This window comes from Eucalyptus grandis, chromosome 4 (genome assembly GCF_016545825.1).
Source record: "Eucalyptus grandis isolate ANBG69807.140 chromosome 4, ASM1654582v1, whole genome shotgun sequence".
Lineage (NCBI taxonomy): Eukaryota > Viridiplantae > Streptophyta > Magnoliopsida > Myrtales > Myrtaceae > Eucalyptus > Eucalyptus grandis.
This window is the reverse complement of record NC_052615.1, coordinates 22,346,270-22,364,216: the sequence shown is the minus strand read 5'-3', so window position 1 is coordinate 22,364,216 and position 17,947 is coordinate 22,346,270. Positions and strand designations below refer to the sequence as shown.

Here is a 17,947-nt window from a genome sequence, read left to right as displayed (position 1 = left end):
GGTGTGTGCGGGCGGGTGAGAGAGAGAGAGAGAGAGAGAGAGATACATCGAGTTCGAGCAAGATCCACTCCTTGGTGTTGGTGCCGGTGGACCAGTGAGTGCGGAGGTCGGGGTCGAGGATGTGGGCTGCCTTCTGCGACGGCGATTCCCTCGAGGTCGCCTTCACTTTGTACCCCAGCGGCTTCACCCGCGGCTCCAACTCCACCTCCATCCCTCCACTCCTCCTCCCTCTGGCTCGGTCGTATCCGCGACCAGCCTGAGATTTGAGGATTCAGGTCTTCAAACGAGGACGAGGATGGGGGGAATTCGGACTGTCTTCTTCTTCTTCTTCACTGGAACTCGATGGTGATGATTGAGCTCCTTCTGTTCCCTTCCACGGTTTGACGCGGAGCCGCTGCTCAGGCTTTTCACAGCGCGTGTGGGCTCTTGGGTTTGGGTTTGGGTTTGGGATTGGGGTCGTAATTACGAAAAGGTCCATCTCGTTTTGCCTTTTTTTCCAATTTAACTCGCCAAATGGACGTATTTGTCCATCAATTCTTAGGTTGCATTTTGGGAAAATGTTACAAATGATCCTTACACTTTTACTCAATGTACAATCTCATCCCTCAACTTTTGATTGGCTCAATTTAGTCTTTGAACTATCAATAAATGTCCGATCTAATCCTTAACTAATTGAAAATTGACCAATTTCGTCATTCTAATTAACGGAATTGATATTCCGTTAGTTAAAGATAACGAAATTGGGCATTTTGGTATTTTTCTTTTTCTTCTTCTTCTTCTCTCTTCCCTTCGCCAGCCATAGCGAAGCCGGCGAAGGGAAGTCGGCATCCGGCGATGGTCACCCTTGCCTGGGCTAGGCAAGGGTTGTCCTTGCTAGACACAAGCGAGGGCAGCCCTTGCCGACATCAAGCAAGGGGCTCCCTCTCCAAATCGCGTTAGGCGAGGGGCTCCCTTGCGCCCAACGCCAGATACAGCAAGGGCCATCCTCGCCGAACAAGGGCGAGGGCCTCCCTCGCCAGATCTAGTGTCAAGCGAGGGGTGCCCTCTCCAGAGATCCGCAAGGGCCGTCCTTGCCCGATGTAGGCGAGGGCCGCCCCTGCCGCATTGGAGCAAGGGGTGCCTCGCCGATGTGGCAAGGGCCATCCTCACCCAATGCGCAAGGGCAGCCCCTATTGGCGTCAAGCGAGGGGTGCCCTCGCCAGATCTGGCGAGGGCCATCCTCGCTCGATGCCAGCGAGGGCAGCCCTAGCCAGCCAAGGCAAGGGCAACCCTTGCCTAACACCGGCTTTCCTCCGCCATGGCCGTTGAAGGGAAGAGAGAAGAAGAAAAGAAAAAGAAAAAAAAAGGAAAAACAAGAACAAAATAACTAAATCGGACATTTATCAATATTTCAAGAACTAAATTGAGCCAATCGAAAGTTCAAGGATGAGATTACACATTGAGTAAAAGTATAGGGACCATTTGTAACATTTTCCCTTACATTTTTAAATAGGTATGTGAAATGGGCTCGAGGACCTCCAAAGGCCTTTATGCCAAAGCGAAGGCGTCCGAGCCAAGGCTTCCGAGCCAAGGCTTCCGAGCCAAGGCTTTTGAGCCCAAGTCAGCATTTCTGACTCTTACCCCAATGCAAGTCATATCCGATTTTGATTTTGAGCATTTTTGGAATACTAAAAGAAAAAAAAATTCCCTTGTAACTTTAGCCTCACTTAACTATCTAAATTTCAGTTTTTCCCTCACATTTTTGCCATGTAAGCATTGTCGATGACCCAAATCTAGTGTGAGTGAGCCAAATCTAACAATTGGGAGCATTGTTTAAGGTTGCTGACCTCTAATGGCCTATGACATGACAGAACTTTCAATTTTTGAAATTGGATTTAAATTCGCAGTTAATTTCACTCCAGCGCGTTTTTAGCGTAACCTAGGCTAACAGGTACTTTTCAAAAAAATTTAGTGCAAATGACCCGTGGTCGATTTTCTTCGAGCCATAATGAACCCCTTCGACACATTGGCGACTCTCGCTGTCATAAAAATTTCGAGATTTTAAATACGGACACAAGATACCAAAACGATAAAAATCAAATTAGTGCCGCCGATGAGAATTTTGCAATTTAGTGGAATCACCTACATTTAACTATTCATCTCAAATGAACCAATCTATCTCTAATCTCTAATCAATTTACATATGTGCCGTAATGATCTCGACAGATAAACACGGTCGAGCAACCGATTTCTGGTCGAATCCTCAAATCTATTTGCCTTAAAATCCTTAATGGCTTCTATAGGTAGTCTAGTTATCTCACAAGTGATCAACTATAAGAATAGCACTATTGGCACATCAATGACATCCTAGAACTTGCTATTTTCTATCCACGATTTGAGCCAGACTTTCAACGTATGACACTCGATCATCCACGTCCAATTCTTTGAAATTGAGCACGTGGATCGGGTTAAGCTCATACTTTCTTAACATCGACACGTAAAAGACGTCGTGCACTTGCGCCAATCTCGGCAGTAATGCTAGATGATACACTAGAATCTTGATTTTCAATTCTGAGGGTGGCCATAAGACTCGAAAGGTGGCTTACCTCAAACTTGAATACTGAATCTCGAGCTCTCTCGATTAAGTTCAATTCCTTAATCAGTATATGAGCAACTGAAGACTCTTGACTTAAAGTATCGGCGACCTTGTTCACCTTTCCCAAGTGATATAGAATATCACAGTCATAGTCCTTCAACAATTCCATCCATCGGCGCTGTCTCATATTTAACTCCTTTTGAGAGAACAGGTACTTGAGACTTTAATGGTTCGTGAAGATCTAGAATCTTTCCCCACACAAATAGTGTCTCCAAATCTTCAGCGCAAAGATAATCGCTGCGAGTTCTAAGTCATGCGTCGGGTAGTTCTGTTCATGAGGCCTCAACTGAAGGGAGGCGTATGCAACAACTCAGCCATGTTGTATCAACATGCAACCCAATCCTCTAAACGACGTATCACTATAAATCTCGAATTCTCCAAAACTAGATGGAATGGTTAGCACATGCATAGTAGTTAGCTTTTCCTTCAGCTCTTGGAAACTACTATCGCACTTGTCTAACCAGACAAATTTCTCATCTTTCTTCAGGAGTCTTGTCAAAGGCGATGCTAGTGATGAGAACTCTTCCACAAACCGTCTGTAATAACCTGCCAAACTAAAAAAACTTCTTATCTCTATCACTGTAGTCGGTCTTAGCTAGTTGATCACGGCTTCAATCTTGCTCGGGTCCACAAAGATTCATTCGCTTAAAATCACGTGACCTAGGAAAGCAACACGAGTTAACCAAAATTCACACTTGCTGAACTTGACATATAGCTGATGGACTCTCGTGTCTCTGGAGCACTAATCTCAATTGATTCTCATGATCTTCATCACTTCTCGAATACACCAGAATATCATCGATGAACACAATCACAAACTGATCTAAATATTCCTTGAATATTTGATTCATCAAATCCATGAAGGCAGCTGGAGCATTCGTCAACTCGAATGGCATCACTGTGAACTCATAGTGACCATACCGAGTACGAAATGCTGACTTAGGAATGTCCTCCTTCCTAATTCTCAGCTGATGATATCCTGTCCTTAAGTCGATCTTCAAGAAAATCGATGCTCTTTGCAATTGGTCAAACAAGTCATCAATCCTCATGAATGGATACTTCTTCTTGATCGTTACTTGATTGAGTTGCCGATAGTCGATGCATAAGCGCAACGAACCATCTTTCTTCTTCACAAACAAAACTGGTGCTCCCCAAGGTGATGCACTAGGACAAATGAATCCCTTATCCAGTAGCTCTTGCATCTGCACCTTTAGTTCTTTCAACTTAGATAATGTCATCCGGTAAGGAACCTTAAAGATTGGCTCTGTCCCTGGTGCTAGCTCAATCACGAATTCAATTTCTTTCTCTAGTGATAATCCTAGCAATTCCTTTGGAAAAATATCTTGAAATTATTGCACCACGGTAATGTCTTCCACCTTGCTCCTCAACCGTCGTATCCACGACGCTGCTAGGTAACATTGGCAACCCTCGTCTAACAAACAAGTTGCCTCGGGTGACGAGATTAAGATAATCGAGGGTCTTCCTCGATTCCCGACAAACTCAAAGCTCTCACCTCTAACGGATCAAACCAATCGCCTTGCGATAATAATCTATCTTAGCTTATTGCTTGGTGAGCCAGTCCATGCCAATTATCAAATCAAAGTCATACATGGCTAGGACTAACAAGTCTATTTTCCTCACTCGCTCACCAATCGCTAACTTGCAACCAGAACAACCTAAAGCAGCTATCACTTTATTCTTCAATGGTGTAGATATGCTAACTGCCAACTCCAACAATTTTGGACTTAATCATAACAACTTAACATATTGCTCGACAACAAAAGAATGGGTTGCTCCTGAGTCGAATAAAGCGTAAGCAGGATGGTCATTTAGCGAAACCATACATGTGATCACGTCAGGCGTAGCCTCTGCTTGACCTCGTGTGATGGCATACATCGTGCCTTGGATTGGTGGTCTCAGCTATCCTCCTTACGGTGTGTTCTGTGGTGCATACCGCCTAATCTGACCCATAAGTGGCGGCAGTGGCAACTACGGTTGTCCTCTTGGTTTCTTAGGACAATCTCTGGCCATATGACCCTGCTAGCCATATTCAAAATAGGCGCCTGTTCTTTGAGGGCATTGGTTTACACCATGTCACTTTCCATAAGCGTGACACAAATCATTCCTTCTTGGCCTAAACTTGCCAACTCCATCCTTCCTATTGGGCGGGATCTAAAATTTATCTCCAGGCATAAACCTCTTTCCCTGACGGATCGCATCTCTATTGGAATTAAACCTTGACCCAGACGAGGCAGCTCTCTCATTCCGATCTCTCTCGATCATTAGGGCCCACTCATAAAGGTCATTGTAATTTCTCAGATTCAATGAAATCAATGTACTCCTCAAGTTCAGCCTAAATCCGTCCCTGAATCTTCTCACTCGGCTCACTTGGATTCTAATCTAGTTTAGGAGCATAATGATATAATTCAGCGAATTTCGCTTCATATTGGTCTACAGTCATGGAGCCTTGGCGAAGGCGCTAAAATTCTGCCATTTTCATCTCTTTAGCAGTCTCTAAAAAGTATGTACCATTGAAAGCCTTAAGGAAAACGTTCCACTTCGGGGCGACACCTTTTGGGAATATCGCTCCTTGGATAGTTTTTCGCCAAATATTTGCAACTCCTTCTAGCCGGTAGGTTGCAAGAACAACTTTCTCGGTCTCATTGCACATTAGTAGTGCAAAGGTCTTTTCTAGTCCTTGGATCCATAAAGCGGCGGCCTCGGGGTCTCCTGCCCTAGTAAACTTAAGTGGATTCAGCTTCAAAAACTATTCCACCAACTTATGAATTGGTCTCCTAGCGACCACGATTCCTAGCGAGACTTCGCAGGTGCGGCGAGATGCGGCAACAAAGCAACAACAATAGCAACGGCAATAACGGTGGTTGCAACGGCGGTGGTAAAGGCGGCTGCCGCTTGGTTCAAGGCTTGTTGCCCTATCATCTCTCGCATGGCATCCAAAGCTTGGGTAATCCCAATGGTTCCTTGATCACCTGGGGCTACTACTCCAACACCAACAGGACGTGGTACTACGCCACTTGCGCTAGCCTGTGCTAGCGCTCGACCTCAGCCTCCTTGGGTACCGACCCCGGCATTCTACCCCGAGTCACGGCCCTAACGATCCTCTTAGTATGAGTTCACTGCTCCTAATTACTCATGACTTAGCTTTATCTACTGAAGCCTACTTCCAATTCCATACCGAATTAGAAACAGAGTGATCTAAACCACAAGCAAATCTACTAATCAACTCTCATAGACATGCACCAGTATAAATTTCAATGTCATTCCTACCATTATCCCATGAATCATCGCATCTTATCACTCAACTCCCTAACCATTGCTCTGATACCACTTAAACGGAGATGTCACACTTCGATCCTCGGGCACGCACCCATTCCTCACCTGGTTGATTAAATAGCGACGTCCTAGGACGCATCGCTGACCCTTTCATATTAATATGCATGCGGAAGTAGATATAAAATCCCTGACCAATAAAATAATGGAATAGAAAAGTATGACCAATTTTTCACAAAAGACCTTTTATAAACACACGGGTTTATATACAGAAGCCTACAAAAAGGGAATCGACTTTCACCAAAATAGAATTGTCCTATAACTAGCTAGTCGACAAGGATGCCAATTCTTCGGGCCACCTTCTAACTTCGGGCCTCGGGTCCTCCACCGATGTTAACTAGGAACTTGGAAATTATTATATAATAACCAGTGAGATAATGTATCCGCAAGTTTAACCTCCTAAGACCCGATTATGAAGCAAATACGCCCTAGGGGCTGCCTAAGCACAAATAGGCATAAAAGAACTTACCTTGGCCTCAGATCCTCCCTACAAGTCAGTTCAATTTGTAATTACTGATAATCATATCATCCAATCAATCAGATCAACTCATCAATTAATCAACCCAAATCAATTACATGTCACCATGACCATCTCTTGGTCGGCCCATTCAATATTATCTATGAATCCAATCAACATCCAAGACTACTCACCCTAGGCGATATATAGGTAGCAACTTGCCCCAAAGGCTAATAAATAGTATATCGTTCATTCTCTAAGATGACATACAATTTATCAAGTTAATATAGTATACTATTCTTTCTCAAGATGACATATAGAGTCACCGAGCCATTGTATCATACTGTCCTTTCTCCATTATGATTTATAGAGCCATCGAGCCGGTATACATGTTATTCATTCTTAAGATAACATATAGAGCTATCGAGCTGTTAAATCATATCGTCATTTCTCCAAGATGACATACAGAGCCATCGAGCCGGTATACATGCTATTCCAATCGTACAATAAATTTATCATTTTTATTATACCCGATAAAAATACACGTGTGTGAATACATGACCGACTTTAGTCAAAATATAATGTTTTCACTTTTGAACCTCCCACTATTTTTAGCAGCCCCAAAATAGATATTTGACACTATAGACCGACGTCCGGTAATTCTCCAATTAATTACCAAAATTATCCAATTTATGAATAAAATTCTAAAATCACAATCAGGCAAAGTTAGCACAAATTAAAACTCAAATAAATAAACAGATGGTACTACAATAACCAACATAAAATTCCTTACTAGCTATCTTGGTCTAATTTCTAGAAAATAAATAAATAATTAAATAATTATGGAAAATATTAAATAAATGCAATAAATGCATACTTAGGCCCGTAATGCCTAATTATATGCCGAAATGGGCCCGCAAAATTTTCGAGACTCGTTAAATAAATATTAGAGTTAATTTACTCGTTAATTGCACTAACTAACCACATAACATGCATCAGGAATTATCTAAATTCACTAATCTAATTTAATCTAACCACTAATACATCTTAACCTAAACTAATCAACCCCTAAACGTGATTAACCTACTAAGCAAGGATTAGTGAGTTAAACTTACTTGTTCAATGATCTGATCGGCTCAAATCGTCGAGGACGTAACGGGACTCACTTTTCTCCAAAGTGAGTCTAACTTTCAGGCTCGGGAATGATTTCAAAACAGGCCACGAACACTGTTGGGAACCCACTCTATTTGCTTCTGTTCTTGGCTGGTTGGTGGTTGAAAAGGTGAGGTGGTTGCTCAATTGAGGCGGAAACGGATCGACGGAGCAAAATCGGACCTAGGCGAGACTCGGCGGAGCTCGAACGGCAGCCGGCAGTAGCTCATGGCGGTCCAAGTGTCCACAATAGCTCGCTGGGCTCGAGCAGGGGCGGTGCGGCGACGTGGCTAGATGGAGGGCACGCGGATGGGCGATGGTGGCACGCGAGGATGGTAATGGCGACTGTGGGTCCGACAGCTGGCAGGTCTGCTCCGACGTGTTGGTCAACTTTTCTGAGTTGCTAAAGGTGTTGAACAACAGGGAAAGGAGGGGGAAAGGGGGCTGCCGACAGTCTTGAGGAAGAAGAAGAGATGAGGGGGCAATGGGGGGCCACCAAGGCTTATTTTCTCACAATTTGTCCCCCAACCTTGGCCCACCACACCAATTGTAGTCCTCAGCCACTCCTCAACCATTTCTAGCCTTCTAGAAGCCTTTTTAAGGTGGTCCAAAAGTCATGGCAATGGGGCTACGAATTTGCATTGATCTTGCTTCAATTAGACATTAAATCCTTCTTAATTTAATTCAATTTGGCATCTATAAATTCACTTAACCCACCATCGATCATTTTGGTATTTTTCCTCACCAATACAACTCACTTGATTTTCAGATTTGCGATAAATAAAAAAAAAAAATCCCCATTTTTCGGATAAAAACAGTCCTAGGACGACTTTTTCCTAAAAAGTCTTGGTTTGCAGAAAAATCTTCTGAGACTGAGTCGACGTTCCTAAAATGACCTATGACATGACAGAACTTTCAATTTCTAAAATTGGATTCAAATTCACGGTTAATTTCACTCTGGCGTGTTTTTAGTGTGATCTAGGCTATTTGATAGTTTTCAGAACTTTTTAGTGCAAATGACCCATAGTCAATTTTTTTCGAGCCACAATGAACCCCTTCAACACATTGGCGACTCTAGGTTGTCGTGAAAGTCTCGAGATTTCAAATACGAACACAATGTACCAAAACAATAGAAAAATCAAACTAGTGACAGTCGATGAGAATTTTGCAATTTAGTGGGATCACCCACTTTTAACCACTTATCTTAGTCGAACTGACCTATCTCTAATCTCTAATCAATTTACGTCTGTGCTGTAATGATCTCGGCAGATGAACTCAGTCAAGTAGCCGATTTCTAGTCGAATCCTCAAGTCTATTTACCTTAAAATCCTTAATGGCTTCTATAGGTAGTCTAGTTATCTCACGAGTGATCAGTTTGGAGAATAACACTATAGGCGCGTCGATGAAATGCTCGATTTATTCAATTGAAAGAAGTATCGAAAATTTAGGATGTCACATGATATGTGTCCTCCTATTCTACTCTGTCCAATATCACACTTGTTGTTGTACACGATGAAACTCTATTAAATTTAGAATGAGAAAGAGCACATTACAACATGTTAATGACTTTAGCAATCAAGGCAAGTTGTCTTGTCTGCTATTCGGGAAATGGCTATAGAAGGTGGGACTGCAGTTGGCTTTGCAACATCAGCTAATGTTGCAGGAGCCATAAGCACTAGGATTCTTTGTGGTGGTGCTTATGGTCCTCTCTTGATGACATTCCACATCTATGGATTGTACAAAGACTTATCTGGCATTTCTAGTATATATAATAAATATTGTCTAACACTGGCAACTTGGAAATTGATTGGTATTCACTAAATGACGCACCAATGATGTTAGCCATTAAGATCGTTATGCTCTAAAATATAACACTTCAAAAACTAAGCAACTGTTGAAAAGGACATTCCAAGCAGATTTATAATGGTTCAGCATTCCACTTAACCTCCATCCACTTTCCTAAACTAACAATCGCAAACCAAGACTAGAACCCACTATTTTAGAGATGTTACAGCTTGTAGATGACGTTGCTTCTACACTAAGAAGTAGCTCGATATATATAAGCACCACTTCCACTATAAACCACTCTCTATTCCCAAATTACAATAAATACAACCATCTTAGATAATTGTTGACACCTATTTTTAGCAAATCTAGAAAAATAAAGAAAATAAAAATTGCATTGGAACAAGTAAAAGGAAAAAATGAAAAAAAAAATGAGGGAAATTGATTTGATTGATTATGCATAGAAATTTGAAATTCTGATGAGCATTCGGATTTCGTTAAATGCAGAAATAATTTAAAAATCAAGTGAATAAGAGGCAAGAATTTTGCAAAATTGAAGAAATCTGAACAGGATCGAGCTGATTGCGAAATCATGCTCTGATTTACAGATCTGATTTAATGCGACAAAAGATGGAAACTCGAAAAATGCCATACAAAGTGGCCGTTCGGAATTAGTATAAAAGAGAGCTTCATTTTTCGTAACTAGGGGCGAAAAAAATTGGGGTGAATTCAAAAAAATTGGAGGGAAAATTTTTGCGATCATCCATCTTAGTCAAAGGAAAACCATTTTCCCCTCCTTTCTCTGACAAGAAAAAGTCAAAAAGAAAAGACAACAAAGAAAAGAGACAGAGAGAGGAGACGTAGGAAGTGACGTGAGGGAGAGAAAAAGAAAAGAAAAGAAGAGGAAACGCTACAGTGTCGTCTTCTCCAAAGGGGCCTCCCGATCATTCCAGGCGTGCTCGCACCATCCAGCGCGCCGGTGCCACCTCCGTGTCTCCGCCGTTACCGCTCCGACGCACTGCACCCCCAACCTCCGCTGCATCTCCGCCACCGCACCTCTCCCCCAGTGATCCCTGCTGCCCAGCCCGACGCCGGAGCTCCAAAGCTTGCCACTCCCGACCTCGCCGCGCCACCACGCCGCTCACCTCAACCCAGCACCCGACACCTTTGCATCCCTGCCTTGACCGCCCATTGCAGCAACCTGCATTGACCCCCTCTGCTCCGCCTGCAGCTGCACCACTGCCCGGTAGCTCGAGGCATTGCTGCTGTTCTCCGCCAGACAACCCAACGACGTTGCCTCCTGCTCGCTTGTCACCGCGCCAGAGTGCTGCCCGATTTGACGCACCCGTGCCGGAGCTCGACGCCGTCGCCGCCCAGCAGTCTGCGACGCCCCAACACCAGCCGAGCCCCGTACCGCTGCCGACGTCGCCACCCAGTGACCCACGGTCCAGCTCCACCTCCGCCGCTGCTCCGAGCTCGAGCCCCTCATTGTCGCCGTCCGCCAGCTCCCGCCAGAGTCCCGACGCCGGCCACCGTCCGTCCGGCGCCCATCAACGCTACAACAAGCCCTCTTTCTTTAGGTGGTTTAGTTTTTTCTTTTTATTTATTTTGTTTTATTTTATCTCATTTTAGTTTATCTATTTAAGTTGTAATATTTGATGTCAATAAATTTTGTAGGCTTATCTGTTAGGATTTTGTCCGGAATTAATATAATTATTAATTTAATCCGAGAGACATCGGATTATTTTTTTAATTATACTAATTTTAGTGCTTTTTGGTAGAATTTTAATTGTTAAATCATTATATTATTAATTTGATCCGTAAGACTTCGGATCAGATTTTTAATTATTTTGATCTCTTTGTCGTGATAATTAGGATTAAGATAATCGCTAATTTGACTTGTAAGACAACATGTTATTTTTTCGATTATTTTAATCATTTATTTTGTTGATAGCTTAGGTATAATATTTATTTAATAATTACTTATCTTTTAAAAAAACTAAAAATCATCAAAAAATAAAAAAAAAAAAAAATTTCTGCATGAGCATATAGGTTTAGTAAATCAGACATTGTAGGTTTAGTAAATTGGAATTTTCTTAGGATTACATTTTTAGGATTGCATTTTTTAGGAATAAGTTAGGGTTGAGCCTAAATATTTTTTTAGGGTTCTAGATAATGTTCGCATATTCTAATTATCTCATTTTTCCAAAAAAATAGTTTTCTAAGATAGGATAGGGTTTAAGTCAAATTAATCCCTAGAATAAATTAGAAAATTATCATTTTTAGATAGATTAATTAAGGTTTTCATGAATTCTGAATTTCAATAAAAAAATTCAAAAATACTAGGTGCATGTTAACTAGTTTGCATAATAGGATTATTTAATCAGAACTTGTTAATTAGTGAAGTTAGGTCATGAGGTGCATAATAATTAGTTTGCATAATAGGCCCATTTAATTAGAATTTGCATATTAATAAGATTAAGTCATTTAGTTTAAAAATGCATTTTTATAAAAGAATTCTAATTTTTAAGAAAATCCAAAAAATGATTGCTTGCTTTGTGTGATGCAATTTATTTATTATTTTTATTTGAATGTTTTAATAATGGATGAGCACCCCGTGTGGTCATCACATTTGCATGATAGTAATTCAGGTTAAAATAAATCAACCGCCCGCAAAAATATCTTGAAAATTAAAAGAAATGGTATCGAAAAAAGGCATTAGAAAATTTAGTGTAACCAAGTCCCCATACCCTTAGTTTCTGATTCGTGGGAGTAAAATAAATCTCCCTTTATTTTACTTAGGTATCTAATCGACCTACCCTAAACCGATTAGTGGCGACTCCTAGAGAATAACCTCTTGCATGTTAAAAAACTTAAACCTTAAGTCGCGAATTGGAATGGGCTTGGGAGAGCCCGAGCTAAGTTAAAAAGCTTAGTAGTCCATTAACCTAGTTTTAGGTGGTGCACCCAAAAAAATAGGTCGCGACAATAATAAGTATAAGTGCGAGAGTATGATTGACGGAGAGAAAATAGAAGTTCTTCATTTCCATCCAAGTCCTAAGCCATCCTTTTTTACTTTGATTAGCCTTCCAATCTTCAAACTAACCTTTGAAACCCATCTCGAGGTCAAAAGAACCTTGGGACCAATTTATGTGTTCGAGACCTAAAAATGGTATGTCTAGTCTCCTGTTCCTAGGCAAAGCAAAACTTTTTCACAAATAGAGGCTTTTGCTTCTACAGGTTGTTTGACTCTCTGACTGCTTGGACAAAAAAGGAAAAACTATAATGATCTTCTCCAGTTTGCTTTTTGTGGATTCCGGACCTTAAAAGTAGTTGCTAGATAATTTGAATTCAAACCAGTTTGGAAGAAGATTGGGTCTTTTTATCCAGGAATGTAGAAGCACTTAAACACATCTTATACTCTATCTATAGCAGGAGCTGCTTTCGCAACCCCTCCCTTCCAGCCTTTTAATACTTCACATTGAGTTGACTGTTTACCTTCTACACTTTGGTCCTTCCGAACATAGTAATGATTTCTAATTCTACGCAACTGTTCACATTATACACAGGTCCATCTAACTTTAGAAACCCTTTGCTTTCGATATTTTATTCAAATTTTGTAGAAGCAGTTTTGTTGAATCAAAGCATCACTGGCCTTTAGATCTTCCTGGTCCATACACCAATTGTACATTGGTTTGTGCATCTATAAGTTGGTTCTTATACAACTAGGAGATGCAGTAGTAACCTTTGATTATTTGGTCAATCTTTAAAATAATACAAGGGATTCTCTCCACACATGACATAATGGAACTTTGATGATTAGATGAGGGGGCAATTTAAATAGCACAAGTAAAATGCCGCATGCCATGAGGAGAATCTTTTAAACCACCGCAACATACCACAAGAGCATGGAAATCACTTTAGATGTTTCTCATGCGCAAACACATTACTTTACCAAAGACTGAAGATGGGAAGAGTGGTGACGAACTGAGTATTATGCCAACAAATAAATTTTACTCATGACTGAAATTGAAGTATGGTGGTGAATGGATCATTTTTGTAAGAGTTTACTAATTGTTTAAAAAACTAAAATCACAAAATGAAGTGAATTTTGTAGCAATATTACAGTTGGGGCTCAACATTATCCATTGCGAGGAAGATGATTAGCGTAGTTAATGACTCATAGGTAAAAGTCGGTCAAGAAAAGGAGTTTGAAGTCACATTGTAGAGACTCCGAGGCAAAAGCATCGACATTTCCCAAGAAGTAGCAGAAATAAAAGTAATATCTCCATTTAACATATCAGAATTTTCCCTTTTCCTATCACTTTCTAATATTTCCATTCATATTGTCTTACGGGACTATACAGAAACCTTTGAACGGCAATCCCAGTCTAGGATTCTCGATTTGTTTCAACAAAGATACGCTCACTCCCTGATAGTAAGCCTTTCTAAAAAAATATTCGAATGGCTTGCCATTTTTCGCTCTTAATTTTCTATTTCCTAATGTTTGCAAAGCTTAGATAGGAGTCGGATTGATGATGCTACAACAATTTGAAGGGGCGAATGCATTTGATTATTATGCAAGCGCTATATTTAAATCAGCTGGTAAAGATCGTGCTATTAATTTATTACTTAATCATAAAGAATGAAGACTTGGTAATCACAACTTATTATCCTAATAGACTTTTCAAGCAGCATTGGTACCAGAAGGCTGAAGCATAGCTATTGTCCAAGTAATCGATTAACAAGAATCGTGCTGGAAGATAATTTCGTTTGTCCCATTTTCAAGATTCCTCACCTGTTTTGCAGATCCCAGCAAGCGCTCTTAGTGTAATCTTGACAGATAAAGTTGGAAGAAGACCACTTCTATTGGTGACTAAATTAATACATATTGACGTAGCCTCTAAAGTTGCTCATAAGCATAACCAAATCTGACCTTCGTTTGCAGGTTTCATCCGCTGGAATGGGCTTCAGTTGCTTTCTTCTGGGATTCTCATTCTTCATGCAGGTATTCAAACACTAGCTAAGCCTACTCATTCTTCTTGATGTCATCAAGTGGCCATATCCTTTGTTTTAATACCTTGCTGTTAAACCAGGACCTGCAGTATTAGAAGAAAGTCACTCCCATTTTGGCCTATGTATGCATTTTGGTAAGCATCTATAACAAATACTTTCTACTTTCTTGTTTTTCAACTCTTATACGACTAGCTCCTATAATTGAGAGCATAACAAGTTGCGGCTCAGTTCTACTTCTCCAGGCAATAATACATTGCCAGAGCACACTTCGACAAAAGAGAAACAAGATTGTTTTGCGCTTGATTGTTTTTGTTCAGTTTTAGAAAAATCTATTGGAATGAATTTCGTTTTCAACTCATTTCTCAATCTGTCTGGGACAAGATGGGGAAAGAAAATGAAAAATGTTTGACCATGTTCTCTTTCAACATGGAAGCAACAATTAGCTGAATTCTTCATTCAATATTACTGCTTCTAAGTCGTCAGCCGTCTTTCCAGGACTAGTTGTGTTGAAGTTGCTGACAGATGATTATTGCAATTAGGTGTATTCCATAACTTACTCACTAGGCATTTCAGGGTTACCGTGGGTTATAATGTCTGAGGTAAATAGATACCTTCAGTCTAACATTACACTCTATAATCTCTATTTCAAGACCACGTATAGGATTAGAAAACTATCTATTCTGATGGACGTGTTCCCAATAGGTATTCCCAATAAATGTTAAAGGGTCAGCTGGAAGCGTGGTGACCTTCTCCAGGTGGTCCTGTTCTTGGATTGTTACCTACACCTTCAACTTCATGCTCGAATGGAGTGCACCTGGTAAGTAATTCTCCTTTTGTTTCCTTCTTGTTTGGTAGTTTTCATCGGGCTATGCTTCTATGGAGCTTAAATACCTGAACCGCATGTGTTCTATGTCGGTTGTATGTACTAACAAATCTATGCATTGACTATGCTGCTTGCAGGAACCTTTCTGATTTTCGCATGCGTTTGCGGTTTGTCTGTTGTATTCGCTGCGAAGCTAAGGCCGGAGACCAAGGGGCGAACATTAGAAGAATTACAAGCATCACTTGCCCATATCCTGCATTGATTTGTACTTTGTTGAAATCTGAATCGGGTGGGTCAAAGCCTTGGCGACCACAGAACGCATTGTGAGTCAGACAAAACGCAATGTTTTCGTGGGGCCCAACAAGGTCACTTAAGGAGTACGACCACATGAGACATTGAGAATACGGAACGAGTATGGTACAATTCCTCCAACAATAGTTGAGAAGATGCGATATTTAGGAATTTAAGTTATAATTCATAGATGGGAAAATTGTCCAAAAAGTTCAAAACATATTGTATTTTTACTAATTCAATCATAAACTTTTTACTTTTATCAATTTAGTCATAACATTTTCACTTCTTACCAATTGAGTCCATCCGACTAATTTTTGCCGGAAAATACTGACTTGGATGTCGACAGTGCCACATAGGACCGATAGCGTTGACGTGGACAAATTTGAATAATATTTTAATATTTTTTTGAATTTTTTCTGATTTTTTTTCTTTCTTTTCTTTTCTTTTTGGCTTTTTGCTTTTCCTTTTGCCGCGCAGCAAAATAATGTTAAAAAATATTAAAATATTATTCAGATTTGTCTACGCGCCGATGGTCCCCACCGGCATCCACGTCAACATTTTCTAACCAAAATTAGTCAAATTGACTTAATTGGCAAAAATTGAAAAATATGACTGAATTAGCAAAATTATAGGGTTTATGACTGAATTAGCAAATGTATAATAGGTTTAGGGCTTTTTGGACAATTTTCTCATTACTAGAATCATAAGATTGATGCATTTATTTAAGAAAATACGTGATGGCTCTCTACACATTTAATACCATTGTCTACTATGATGAGTTTAAATCAGATTAAGTTGTTCGTATATTAAGGCTAGTTTGGATTGCGTAGCTGTAAGATAGGTTCTTTCGAATAAGCTGTCAATTTTTAATAAAAAGTTACGATCATACAAACAAGAAATTGGGATTCTGAGGAATGGGTTACGATTCTAGTAATATGTACGAAATAGAAGGTCTCCTAGTGAGGTATTTGAATCTTTAGGGGGGAGTTCTAGTGAGATGAGAATGGATCTTAGAAAACTAAGTTTGAAATACTAAGCTTGAACTTTAAATTGGGAGTTAAAGTTCAAAGAGTAAGTTATAGGTATGGTCTTGCTAATTATGTAATCGGTGTTATTAGCTTGCTTAAGATGTGCTTTTCTTAAGAATGATTTAAGGTGAGTAGTTAAGTTATTGATCTAAGAAGTTTGTAAGTGTTGAATCTTAAGTGAAGATCCTTTGAATGACGACACTCTTTTGGAATTCTGGAATTTTTGTTGATCTTAGGGAGAATTTTTGTTAAATGTCTTGGGATATAGTTGATATGGAAATTGAGGCACTAGATTTCTATGTTAGTTCAAAAATTGAAGCAATTAAATTAGCTTTGGCGATTTATGATGGGATATTATTGAGGAGCTAGGGTGATCGCAAAAAGGAATTTAAGGATTTTTACAGATCTCCTGAGAATTTGATTTACAAAAATCATAAGGCAGATGATCTTTCTCAATTGATGCTGCAAATTGAGGGGTAGAAATCACATACAAATCATTCCTTCTCAATCGTTGCTGCAAAAGCCTCGGTCACGTTACTTGTTAAGGTTCTTCAGGACTTTGCCCATTAGGTAGTTGTCAAGTCAAAATGGTGCCACAAGAGTGGCCGCCAGTAGTCTCTGTAAGGAGCGAAGATGAAGCTCTAATCCTCGTAGGCCATTACCTCCCAAGATGGAAAGTGGCTTTTGAGCGAATATGAGCTCTTGCATCTTTACGGTCTTTCCAACAACTTGAGTCGTAAGTAAGGGTGAGTATCGGTCGAAGGTCAACCCTATAGTGATGGGGATTTTTCAAATAAAAATTTTAAATTGTTGCTTCCATCATTCTAATTTGCTTCTCTAGTACATCTTTCTTTTTTCACTCTAACGCATGATGATGGAATATCAATCACACAAAAGTAAACAACTGCCTCGAGCTTAGCATGTCATGTTAAACAAAAACAAGAGTAGTTGTATTGTCAGCATCTAGCACGCCATGTTTGACATTTTAAATGTCCCAACAATTAAAGGTTGGCAATTTTATAGGCGGATATGGCGGCTTGACGATCCCTTTAATTGTTCTCCATCTTTTCTTTGAGGCAACGCAACTCGTTGTGCTTCGCTTGTAGTTGCGCAGAAGCGACACCAAGCCCATGACCTGGCGCTTTCCAGCGGTCCTCCCGAAACAAGTACTTGAGAAAATACTCGCCGTGCAGGATGGCTCAAGTAAAGCTTCTTTCCACTGCTCCCCACTTTTTCGGCACTTTGTTTGCTGCATTTACCGAGGACACACAAGCTCATGGTTGCCTGCATAAGCGGCAATAATGCGTAAGGAATTGAAAGAAAAATGACCATTTTTAATCAACTGTGATAATAACAATCTATTTTGACTTAAAAAAATTAAATAATAAATAATTATAATTTTTTTT

General features: G+C 40.2%; 2 long non-coding RNA genes across 2 annotated transcripts; both read left to right on the top strand.

Moving 5' to 3' along the window:
• Positions 1-14,186: 14,186 nt before the first annotated feature.
• LOC120292807 lies at positions 14,187-14,963 on the top strand. Its single transcript, XR_005550417.1, has 4 exons — positions 14,187-14,252; positions 14,329-14,388; positions 14,477-14,530; positions 14,936-14,963. It is a non-coding gene; the product is annotated as an uncharacterized LOC120292807 (long non-coding RNA).
• A 3-nt stretch (positions 14,964-14,966) lies between these two features.
• Positions 14,967-15,424, top strand: LOC120292808. Its single transcript, XR_005550418.1, has 3 exons — positions 14,967-14,995; positions 15,099-15,213; positions 15,357-15,424. It is a non-coding gene; the product is annotated as an uncharacterized LOC120292808 (long non-coding RNA).
• Positions 15,425-17,947: the final 2,523 nt, after the last annotated feature.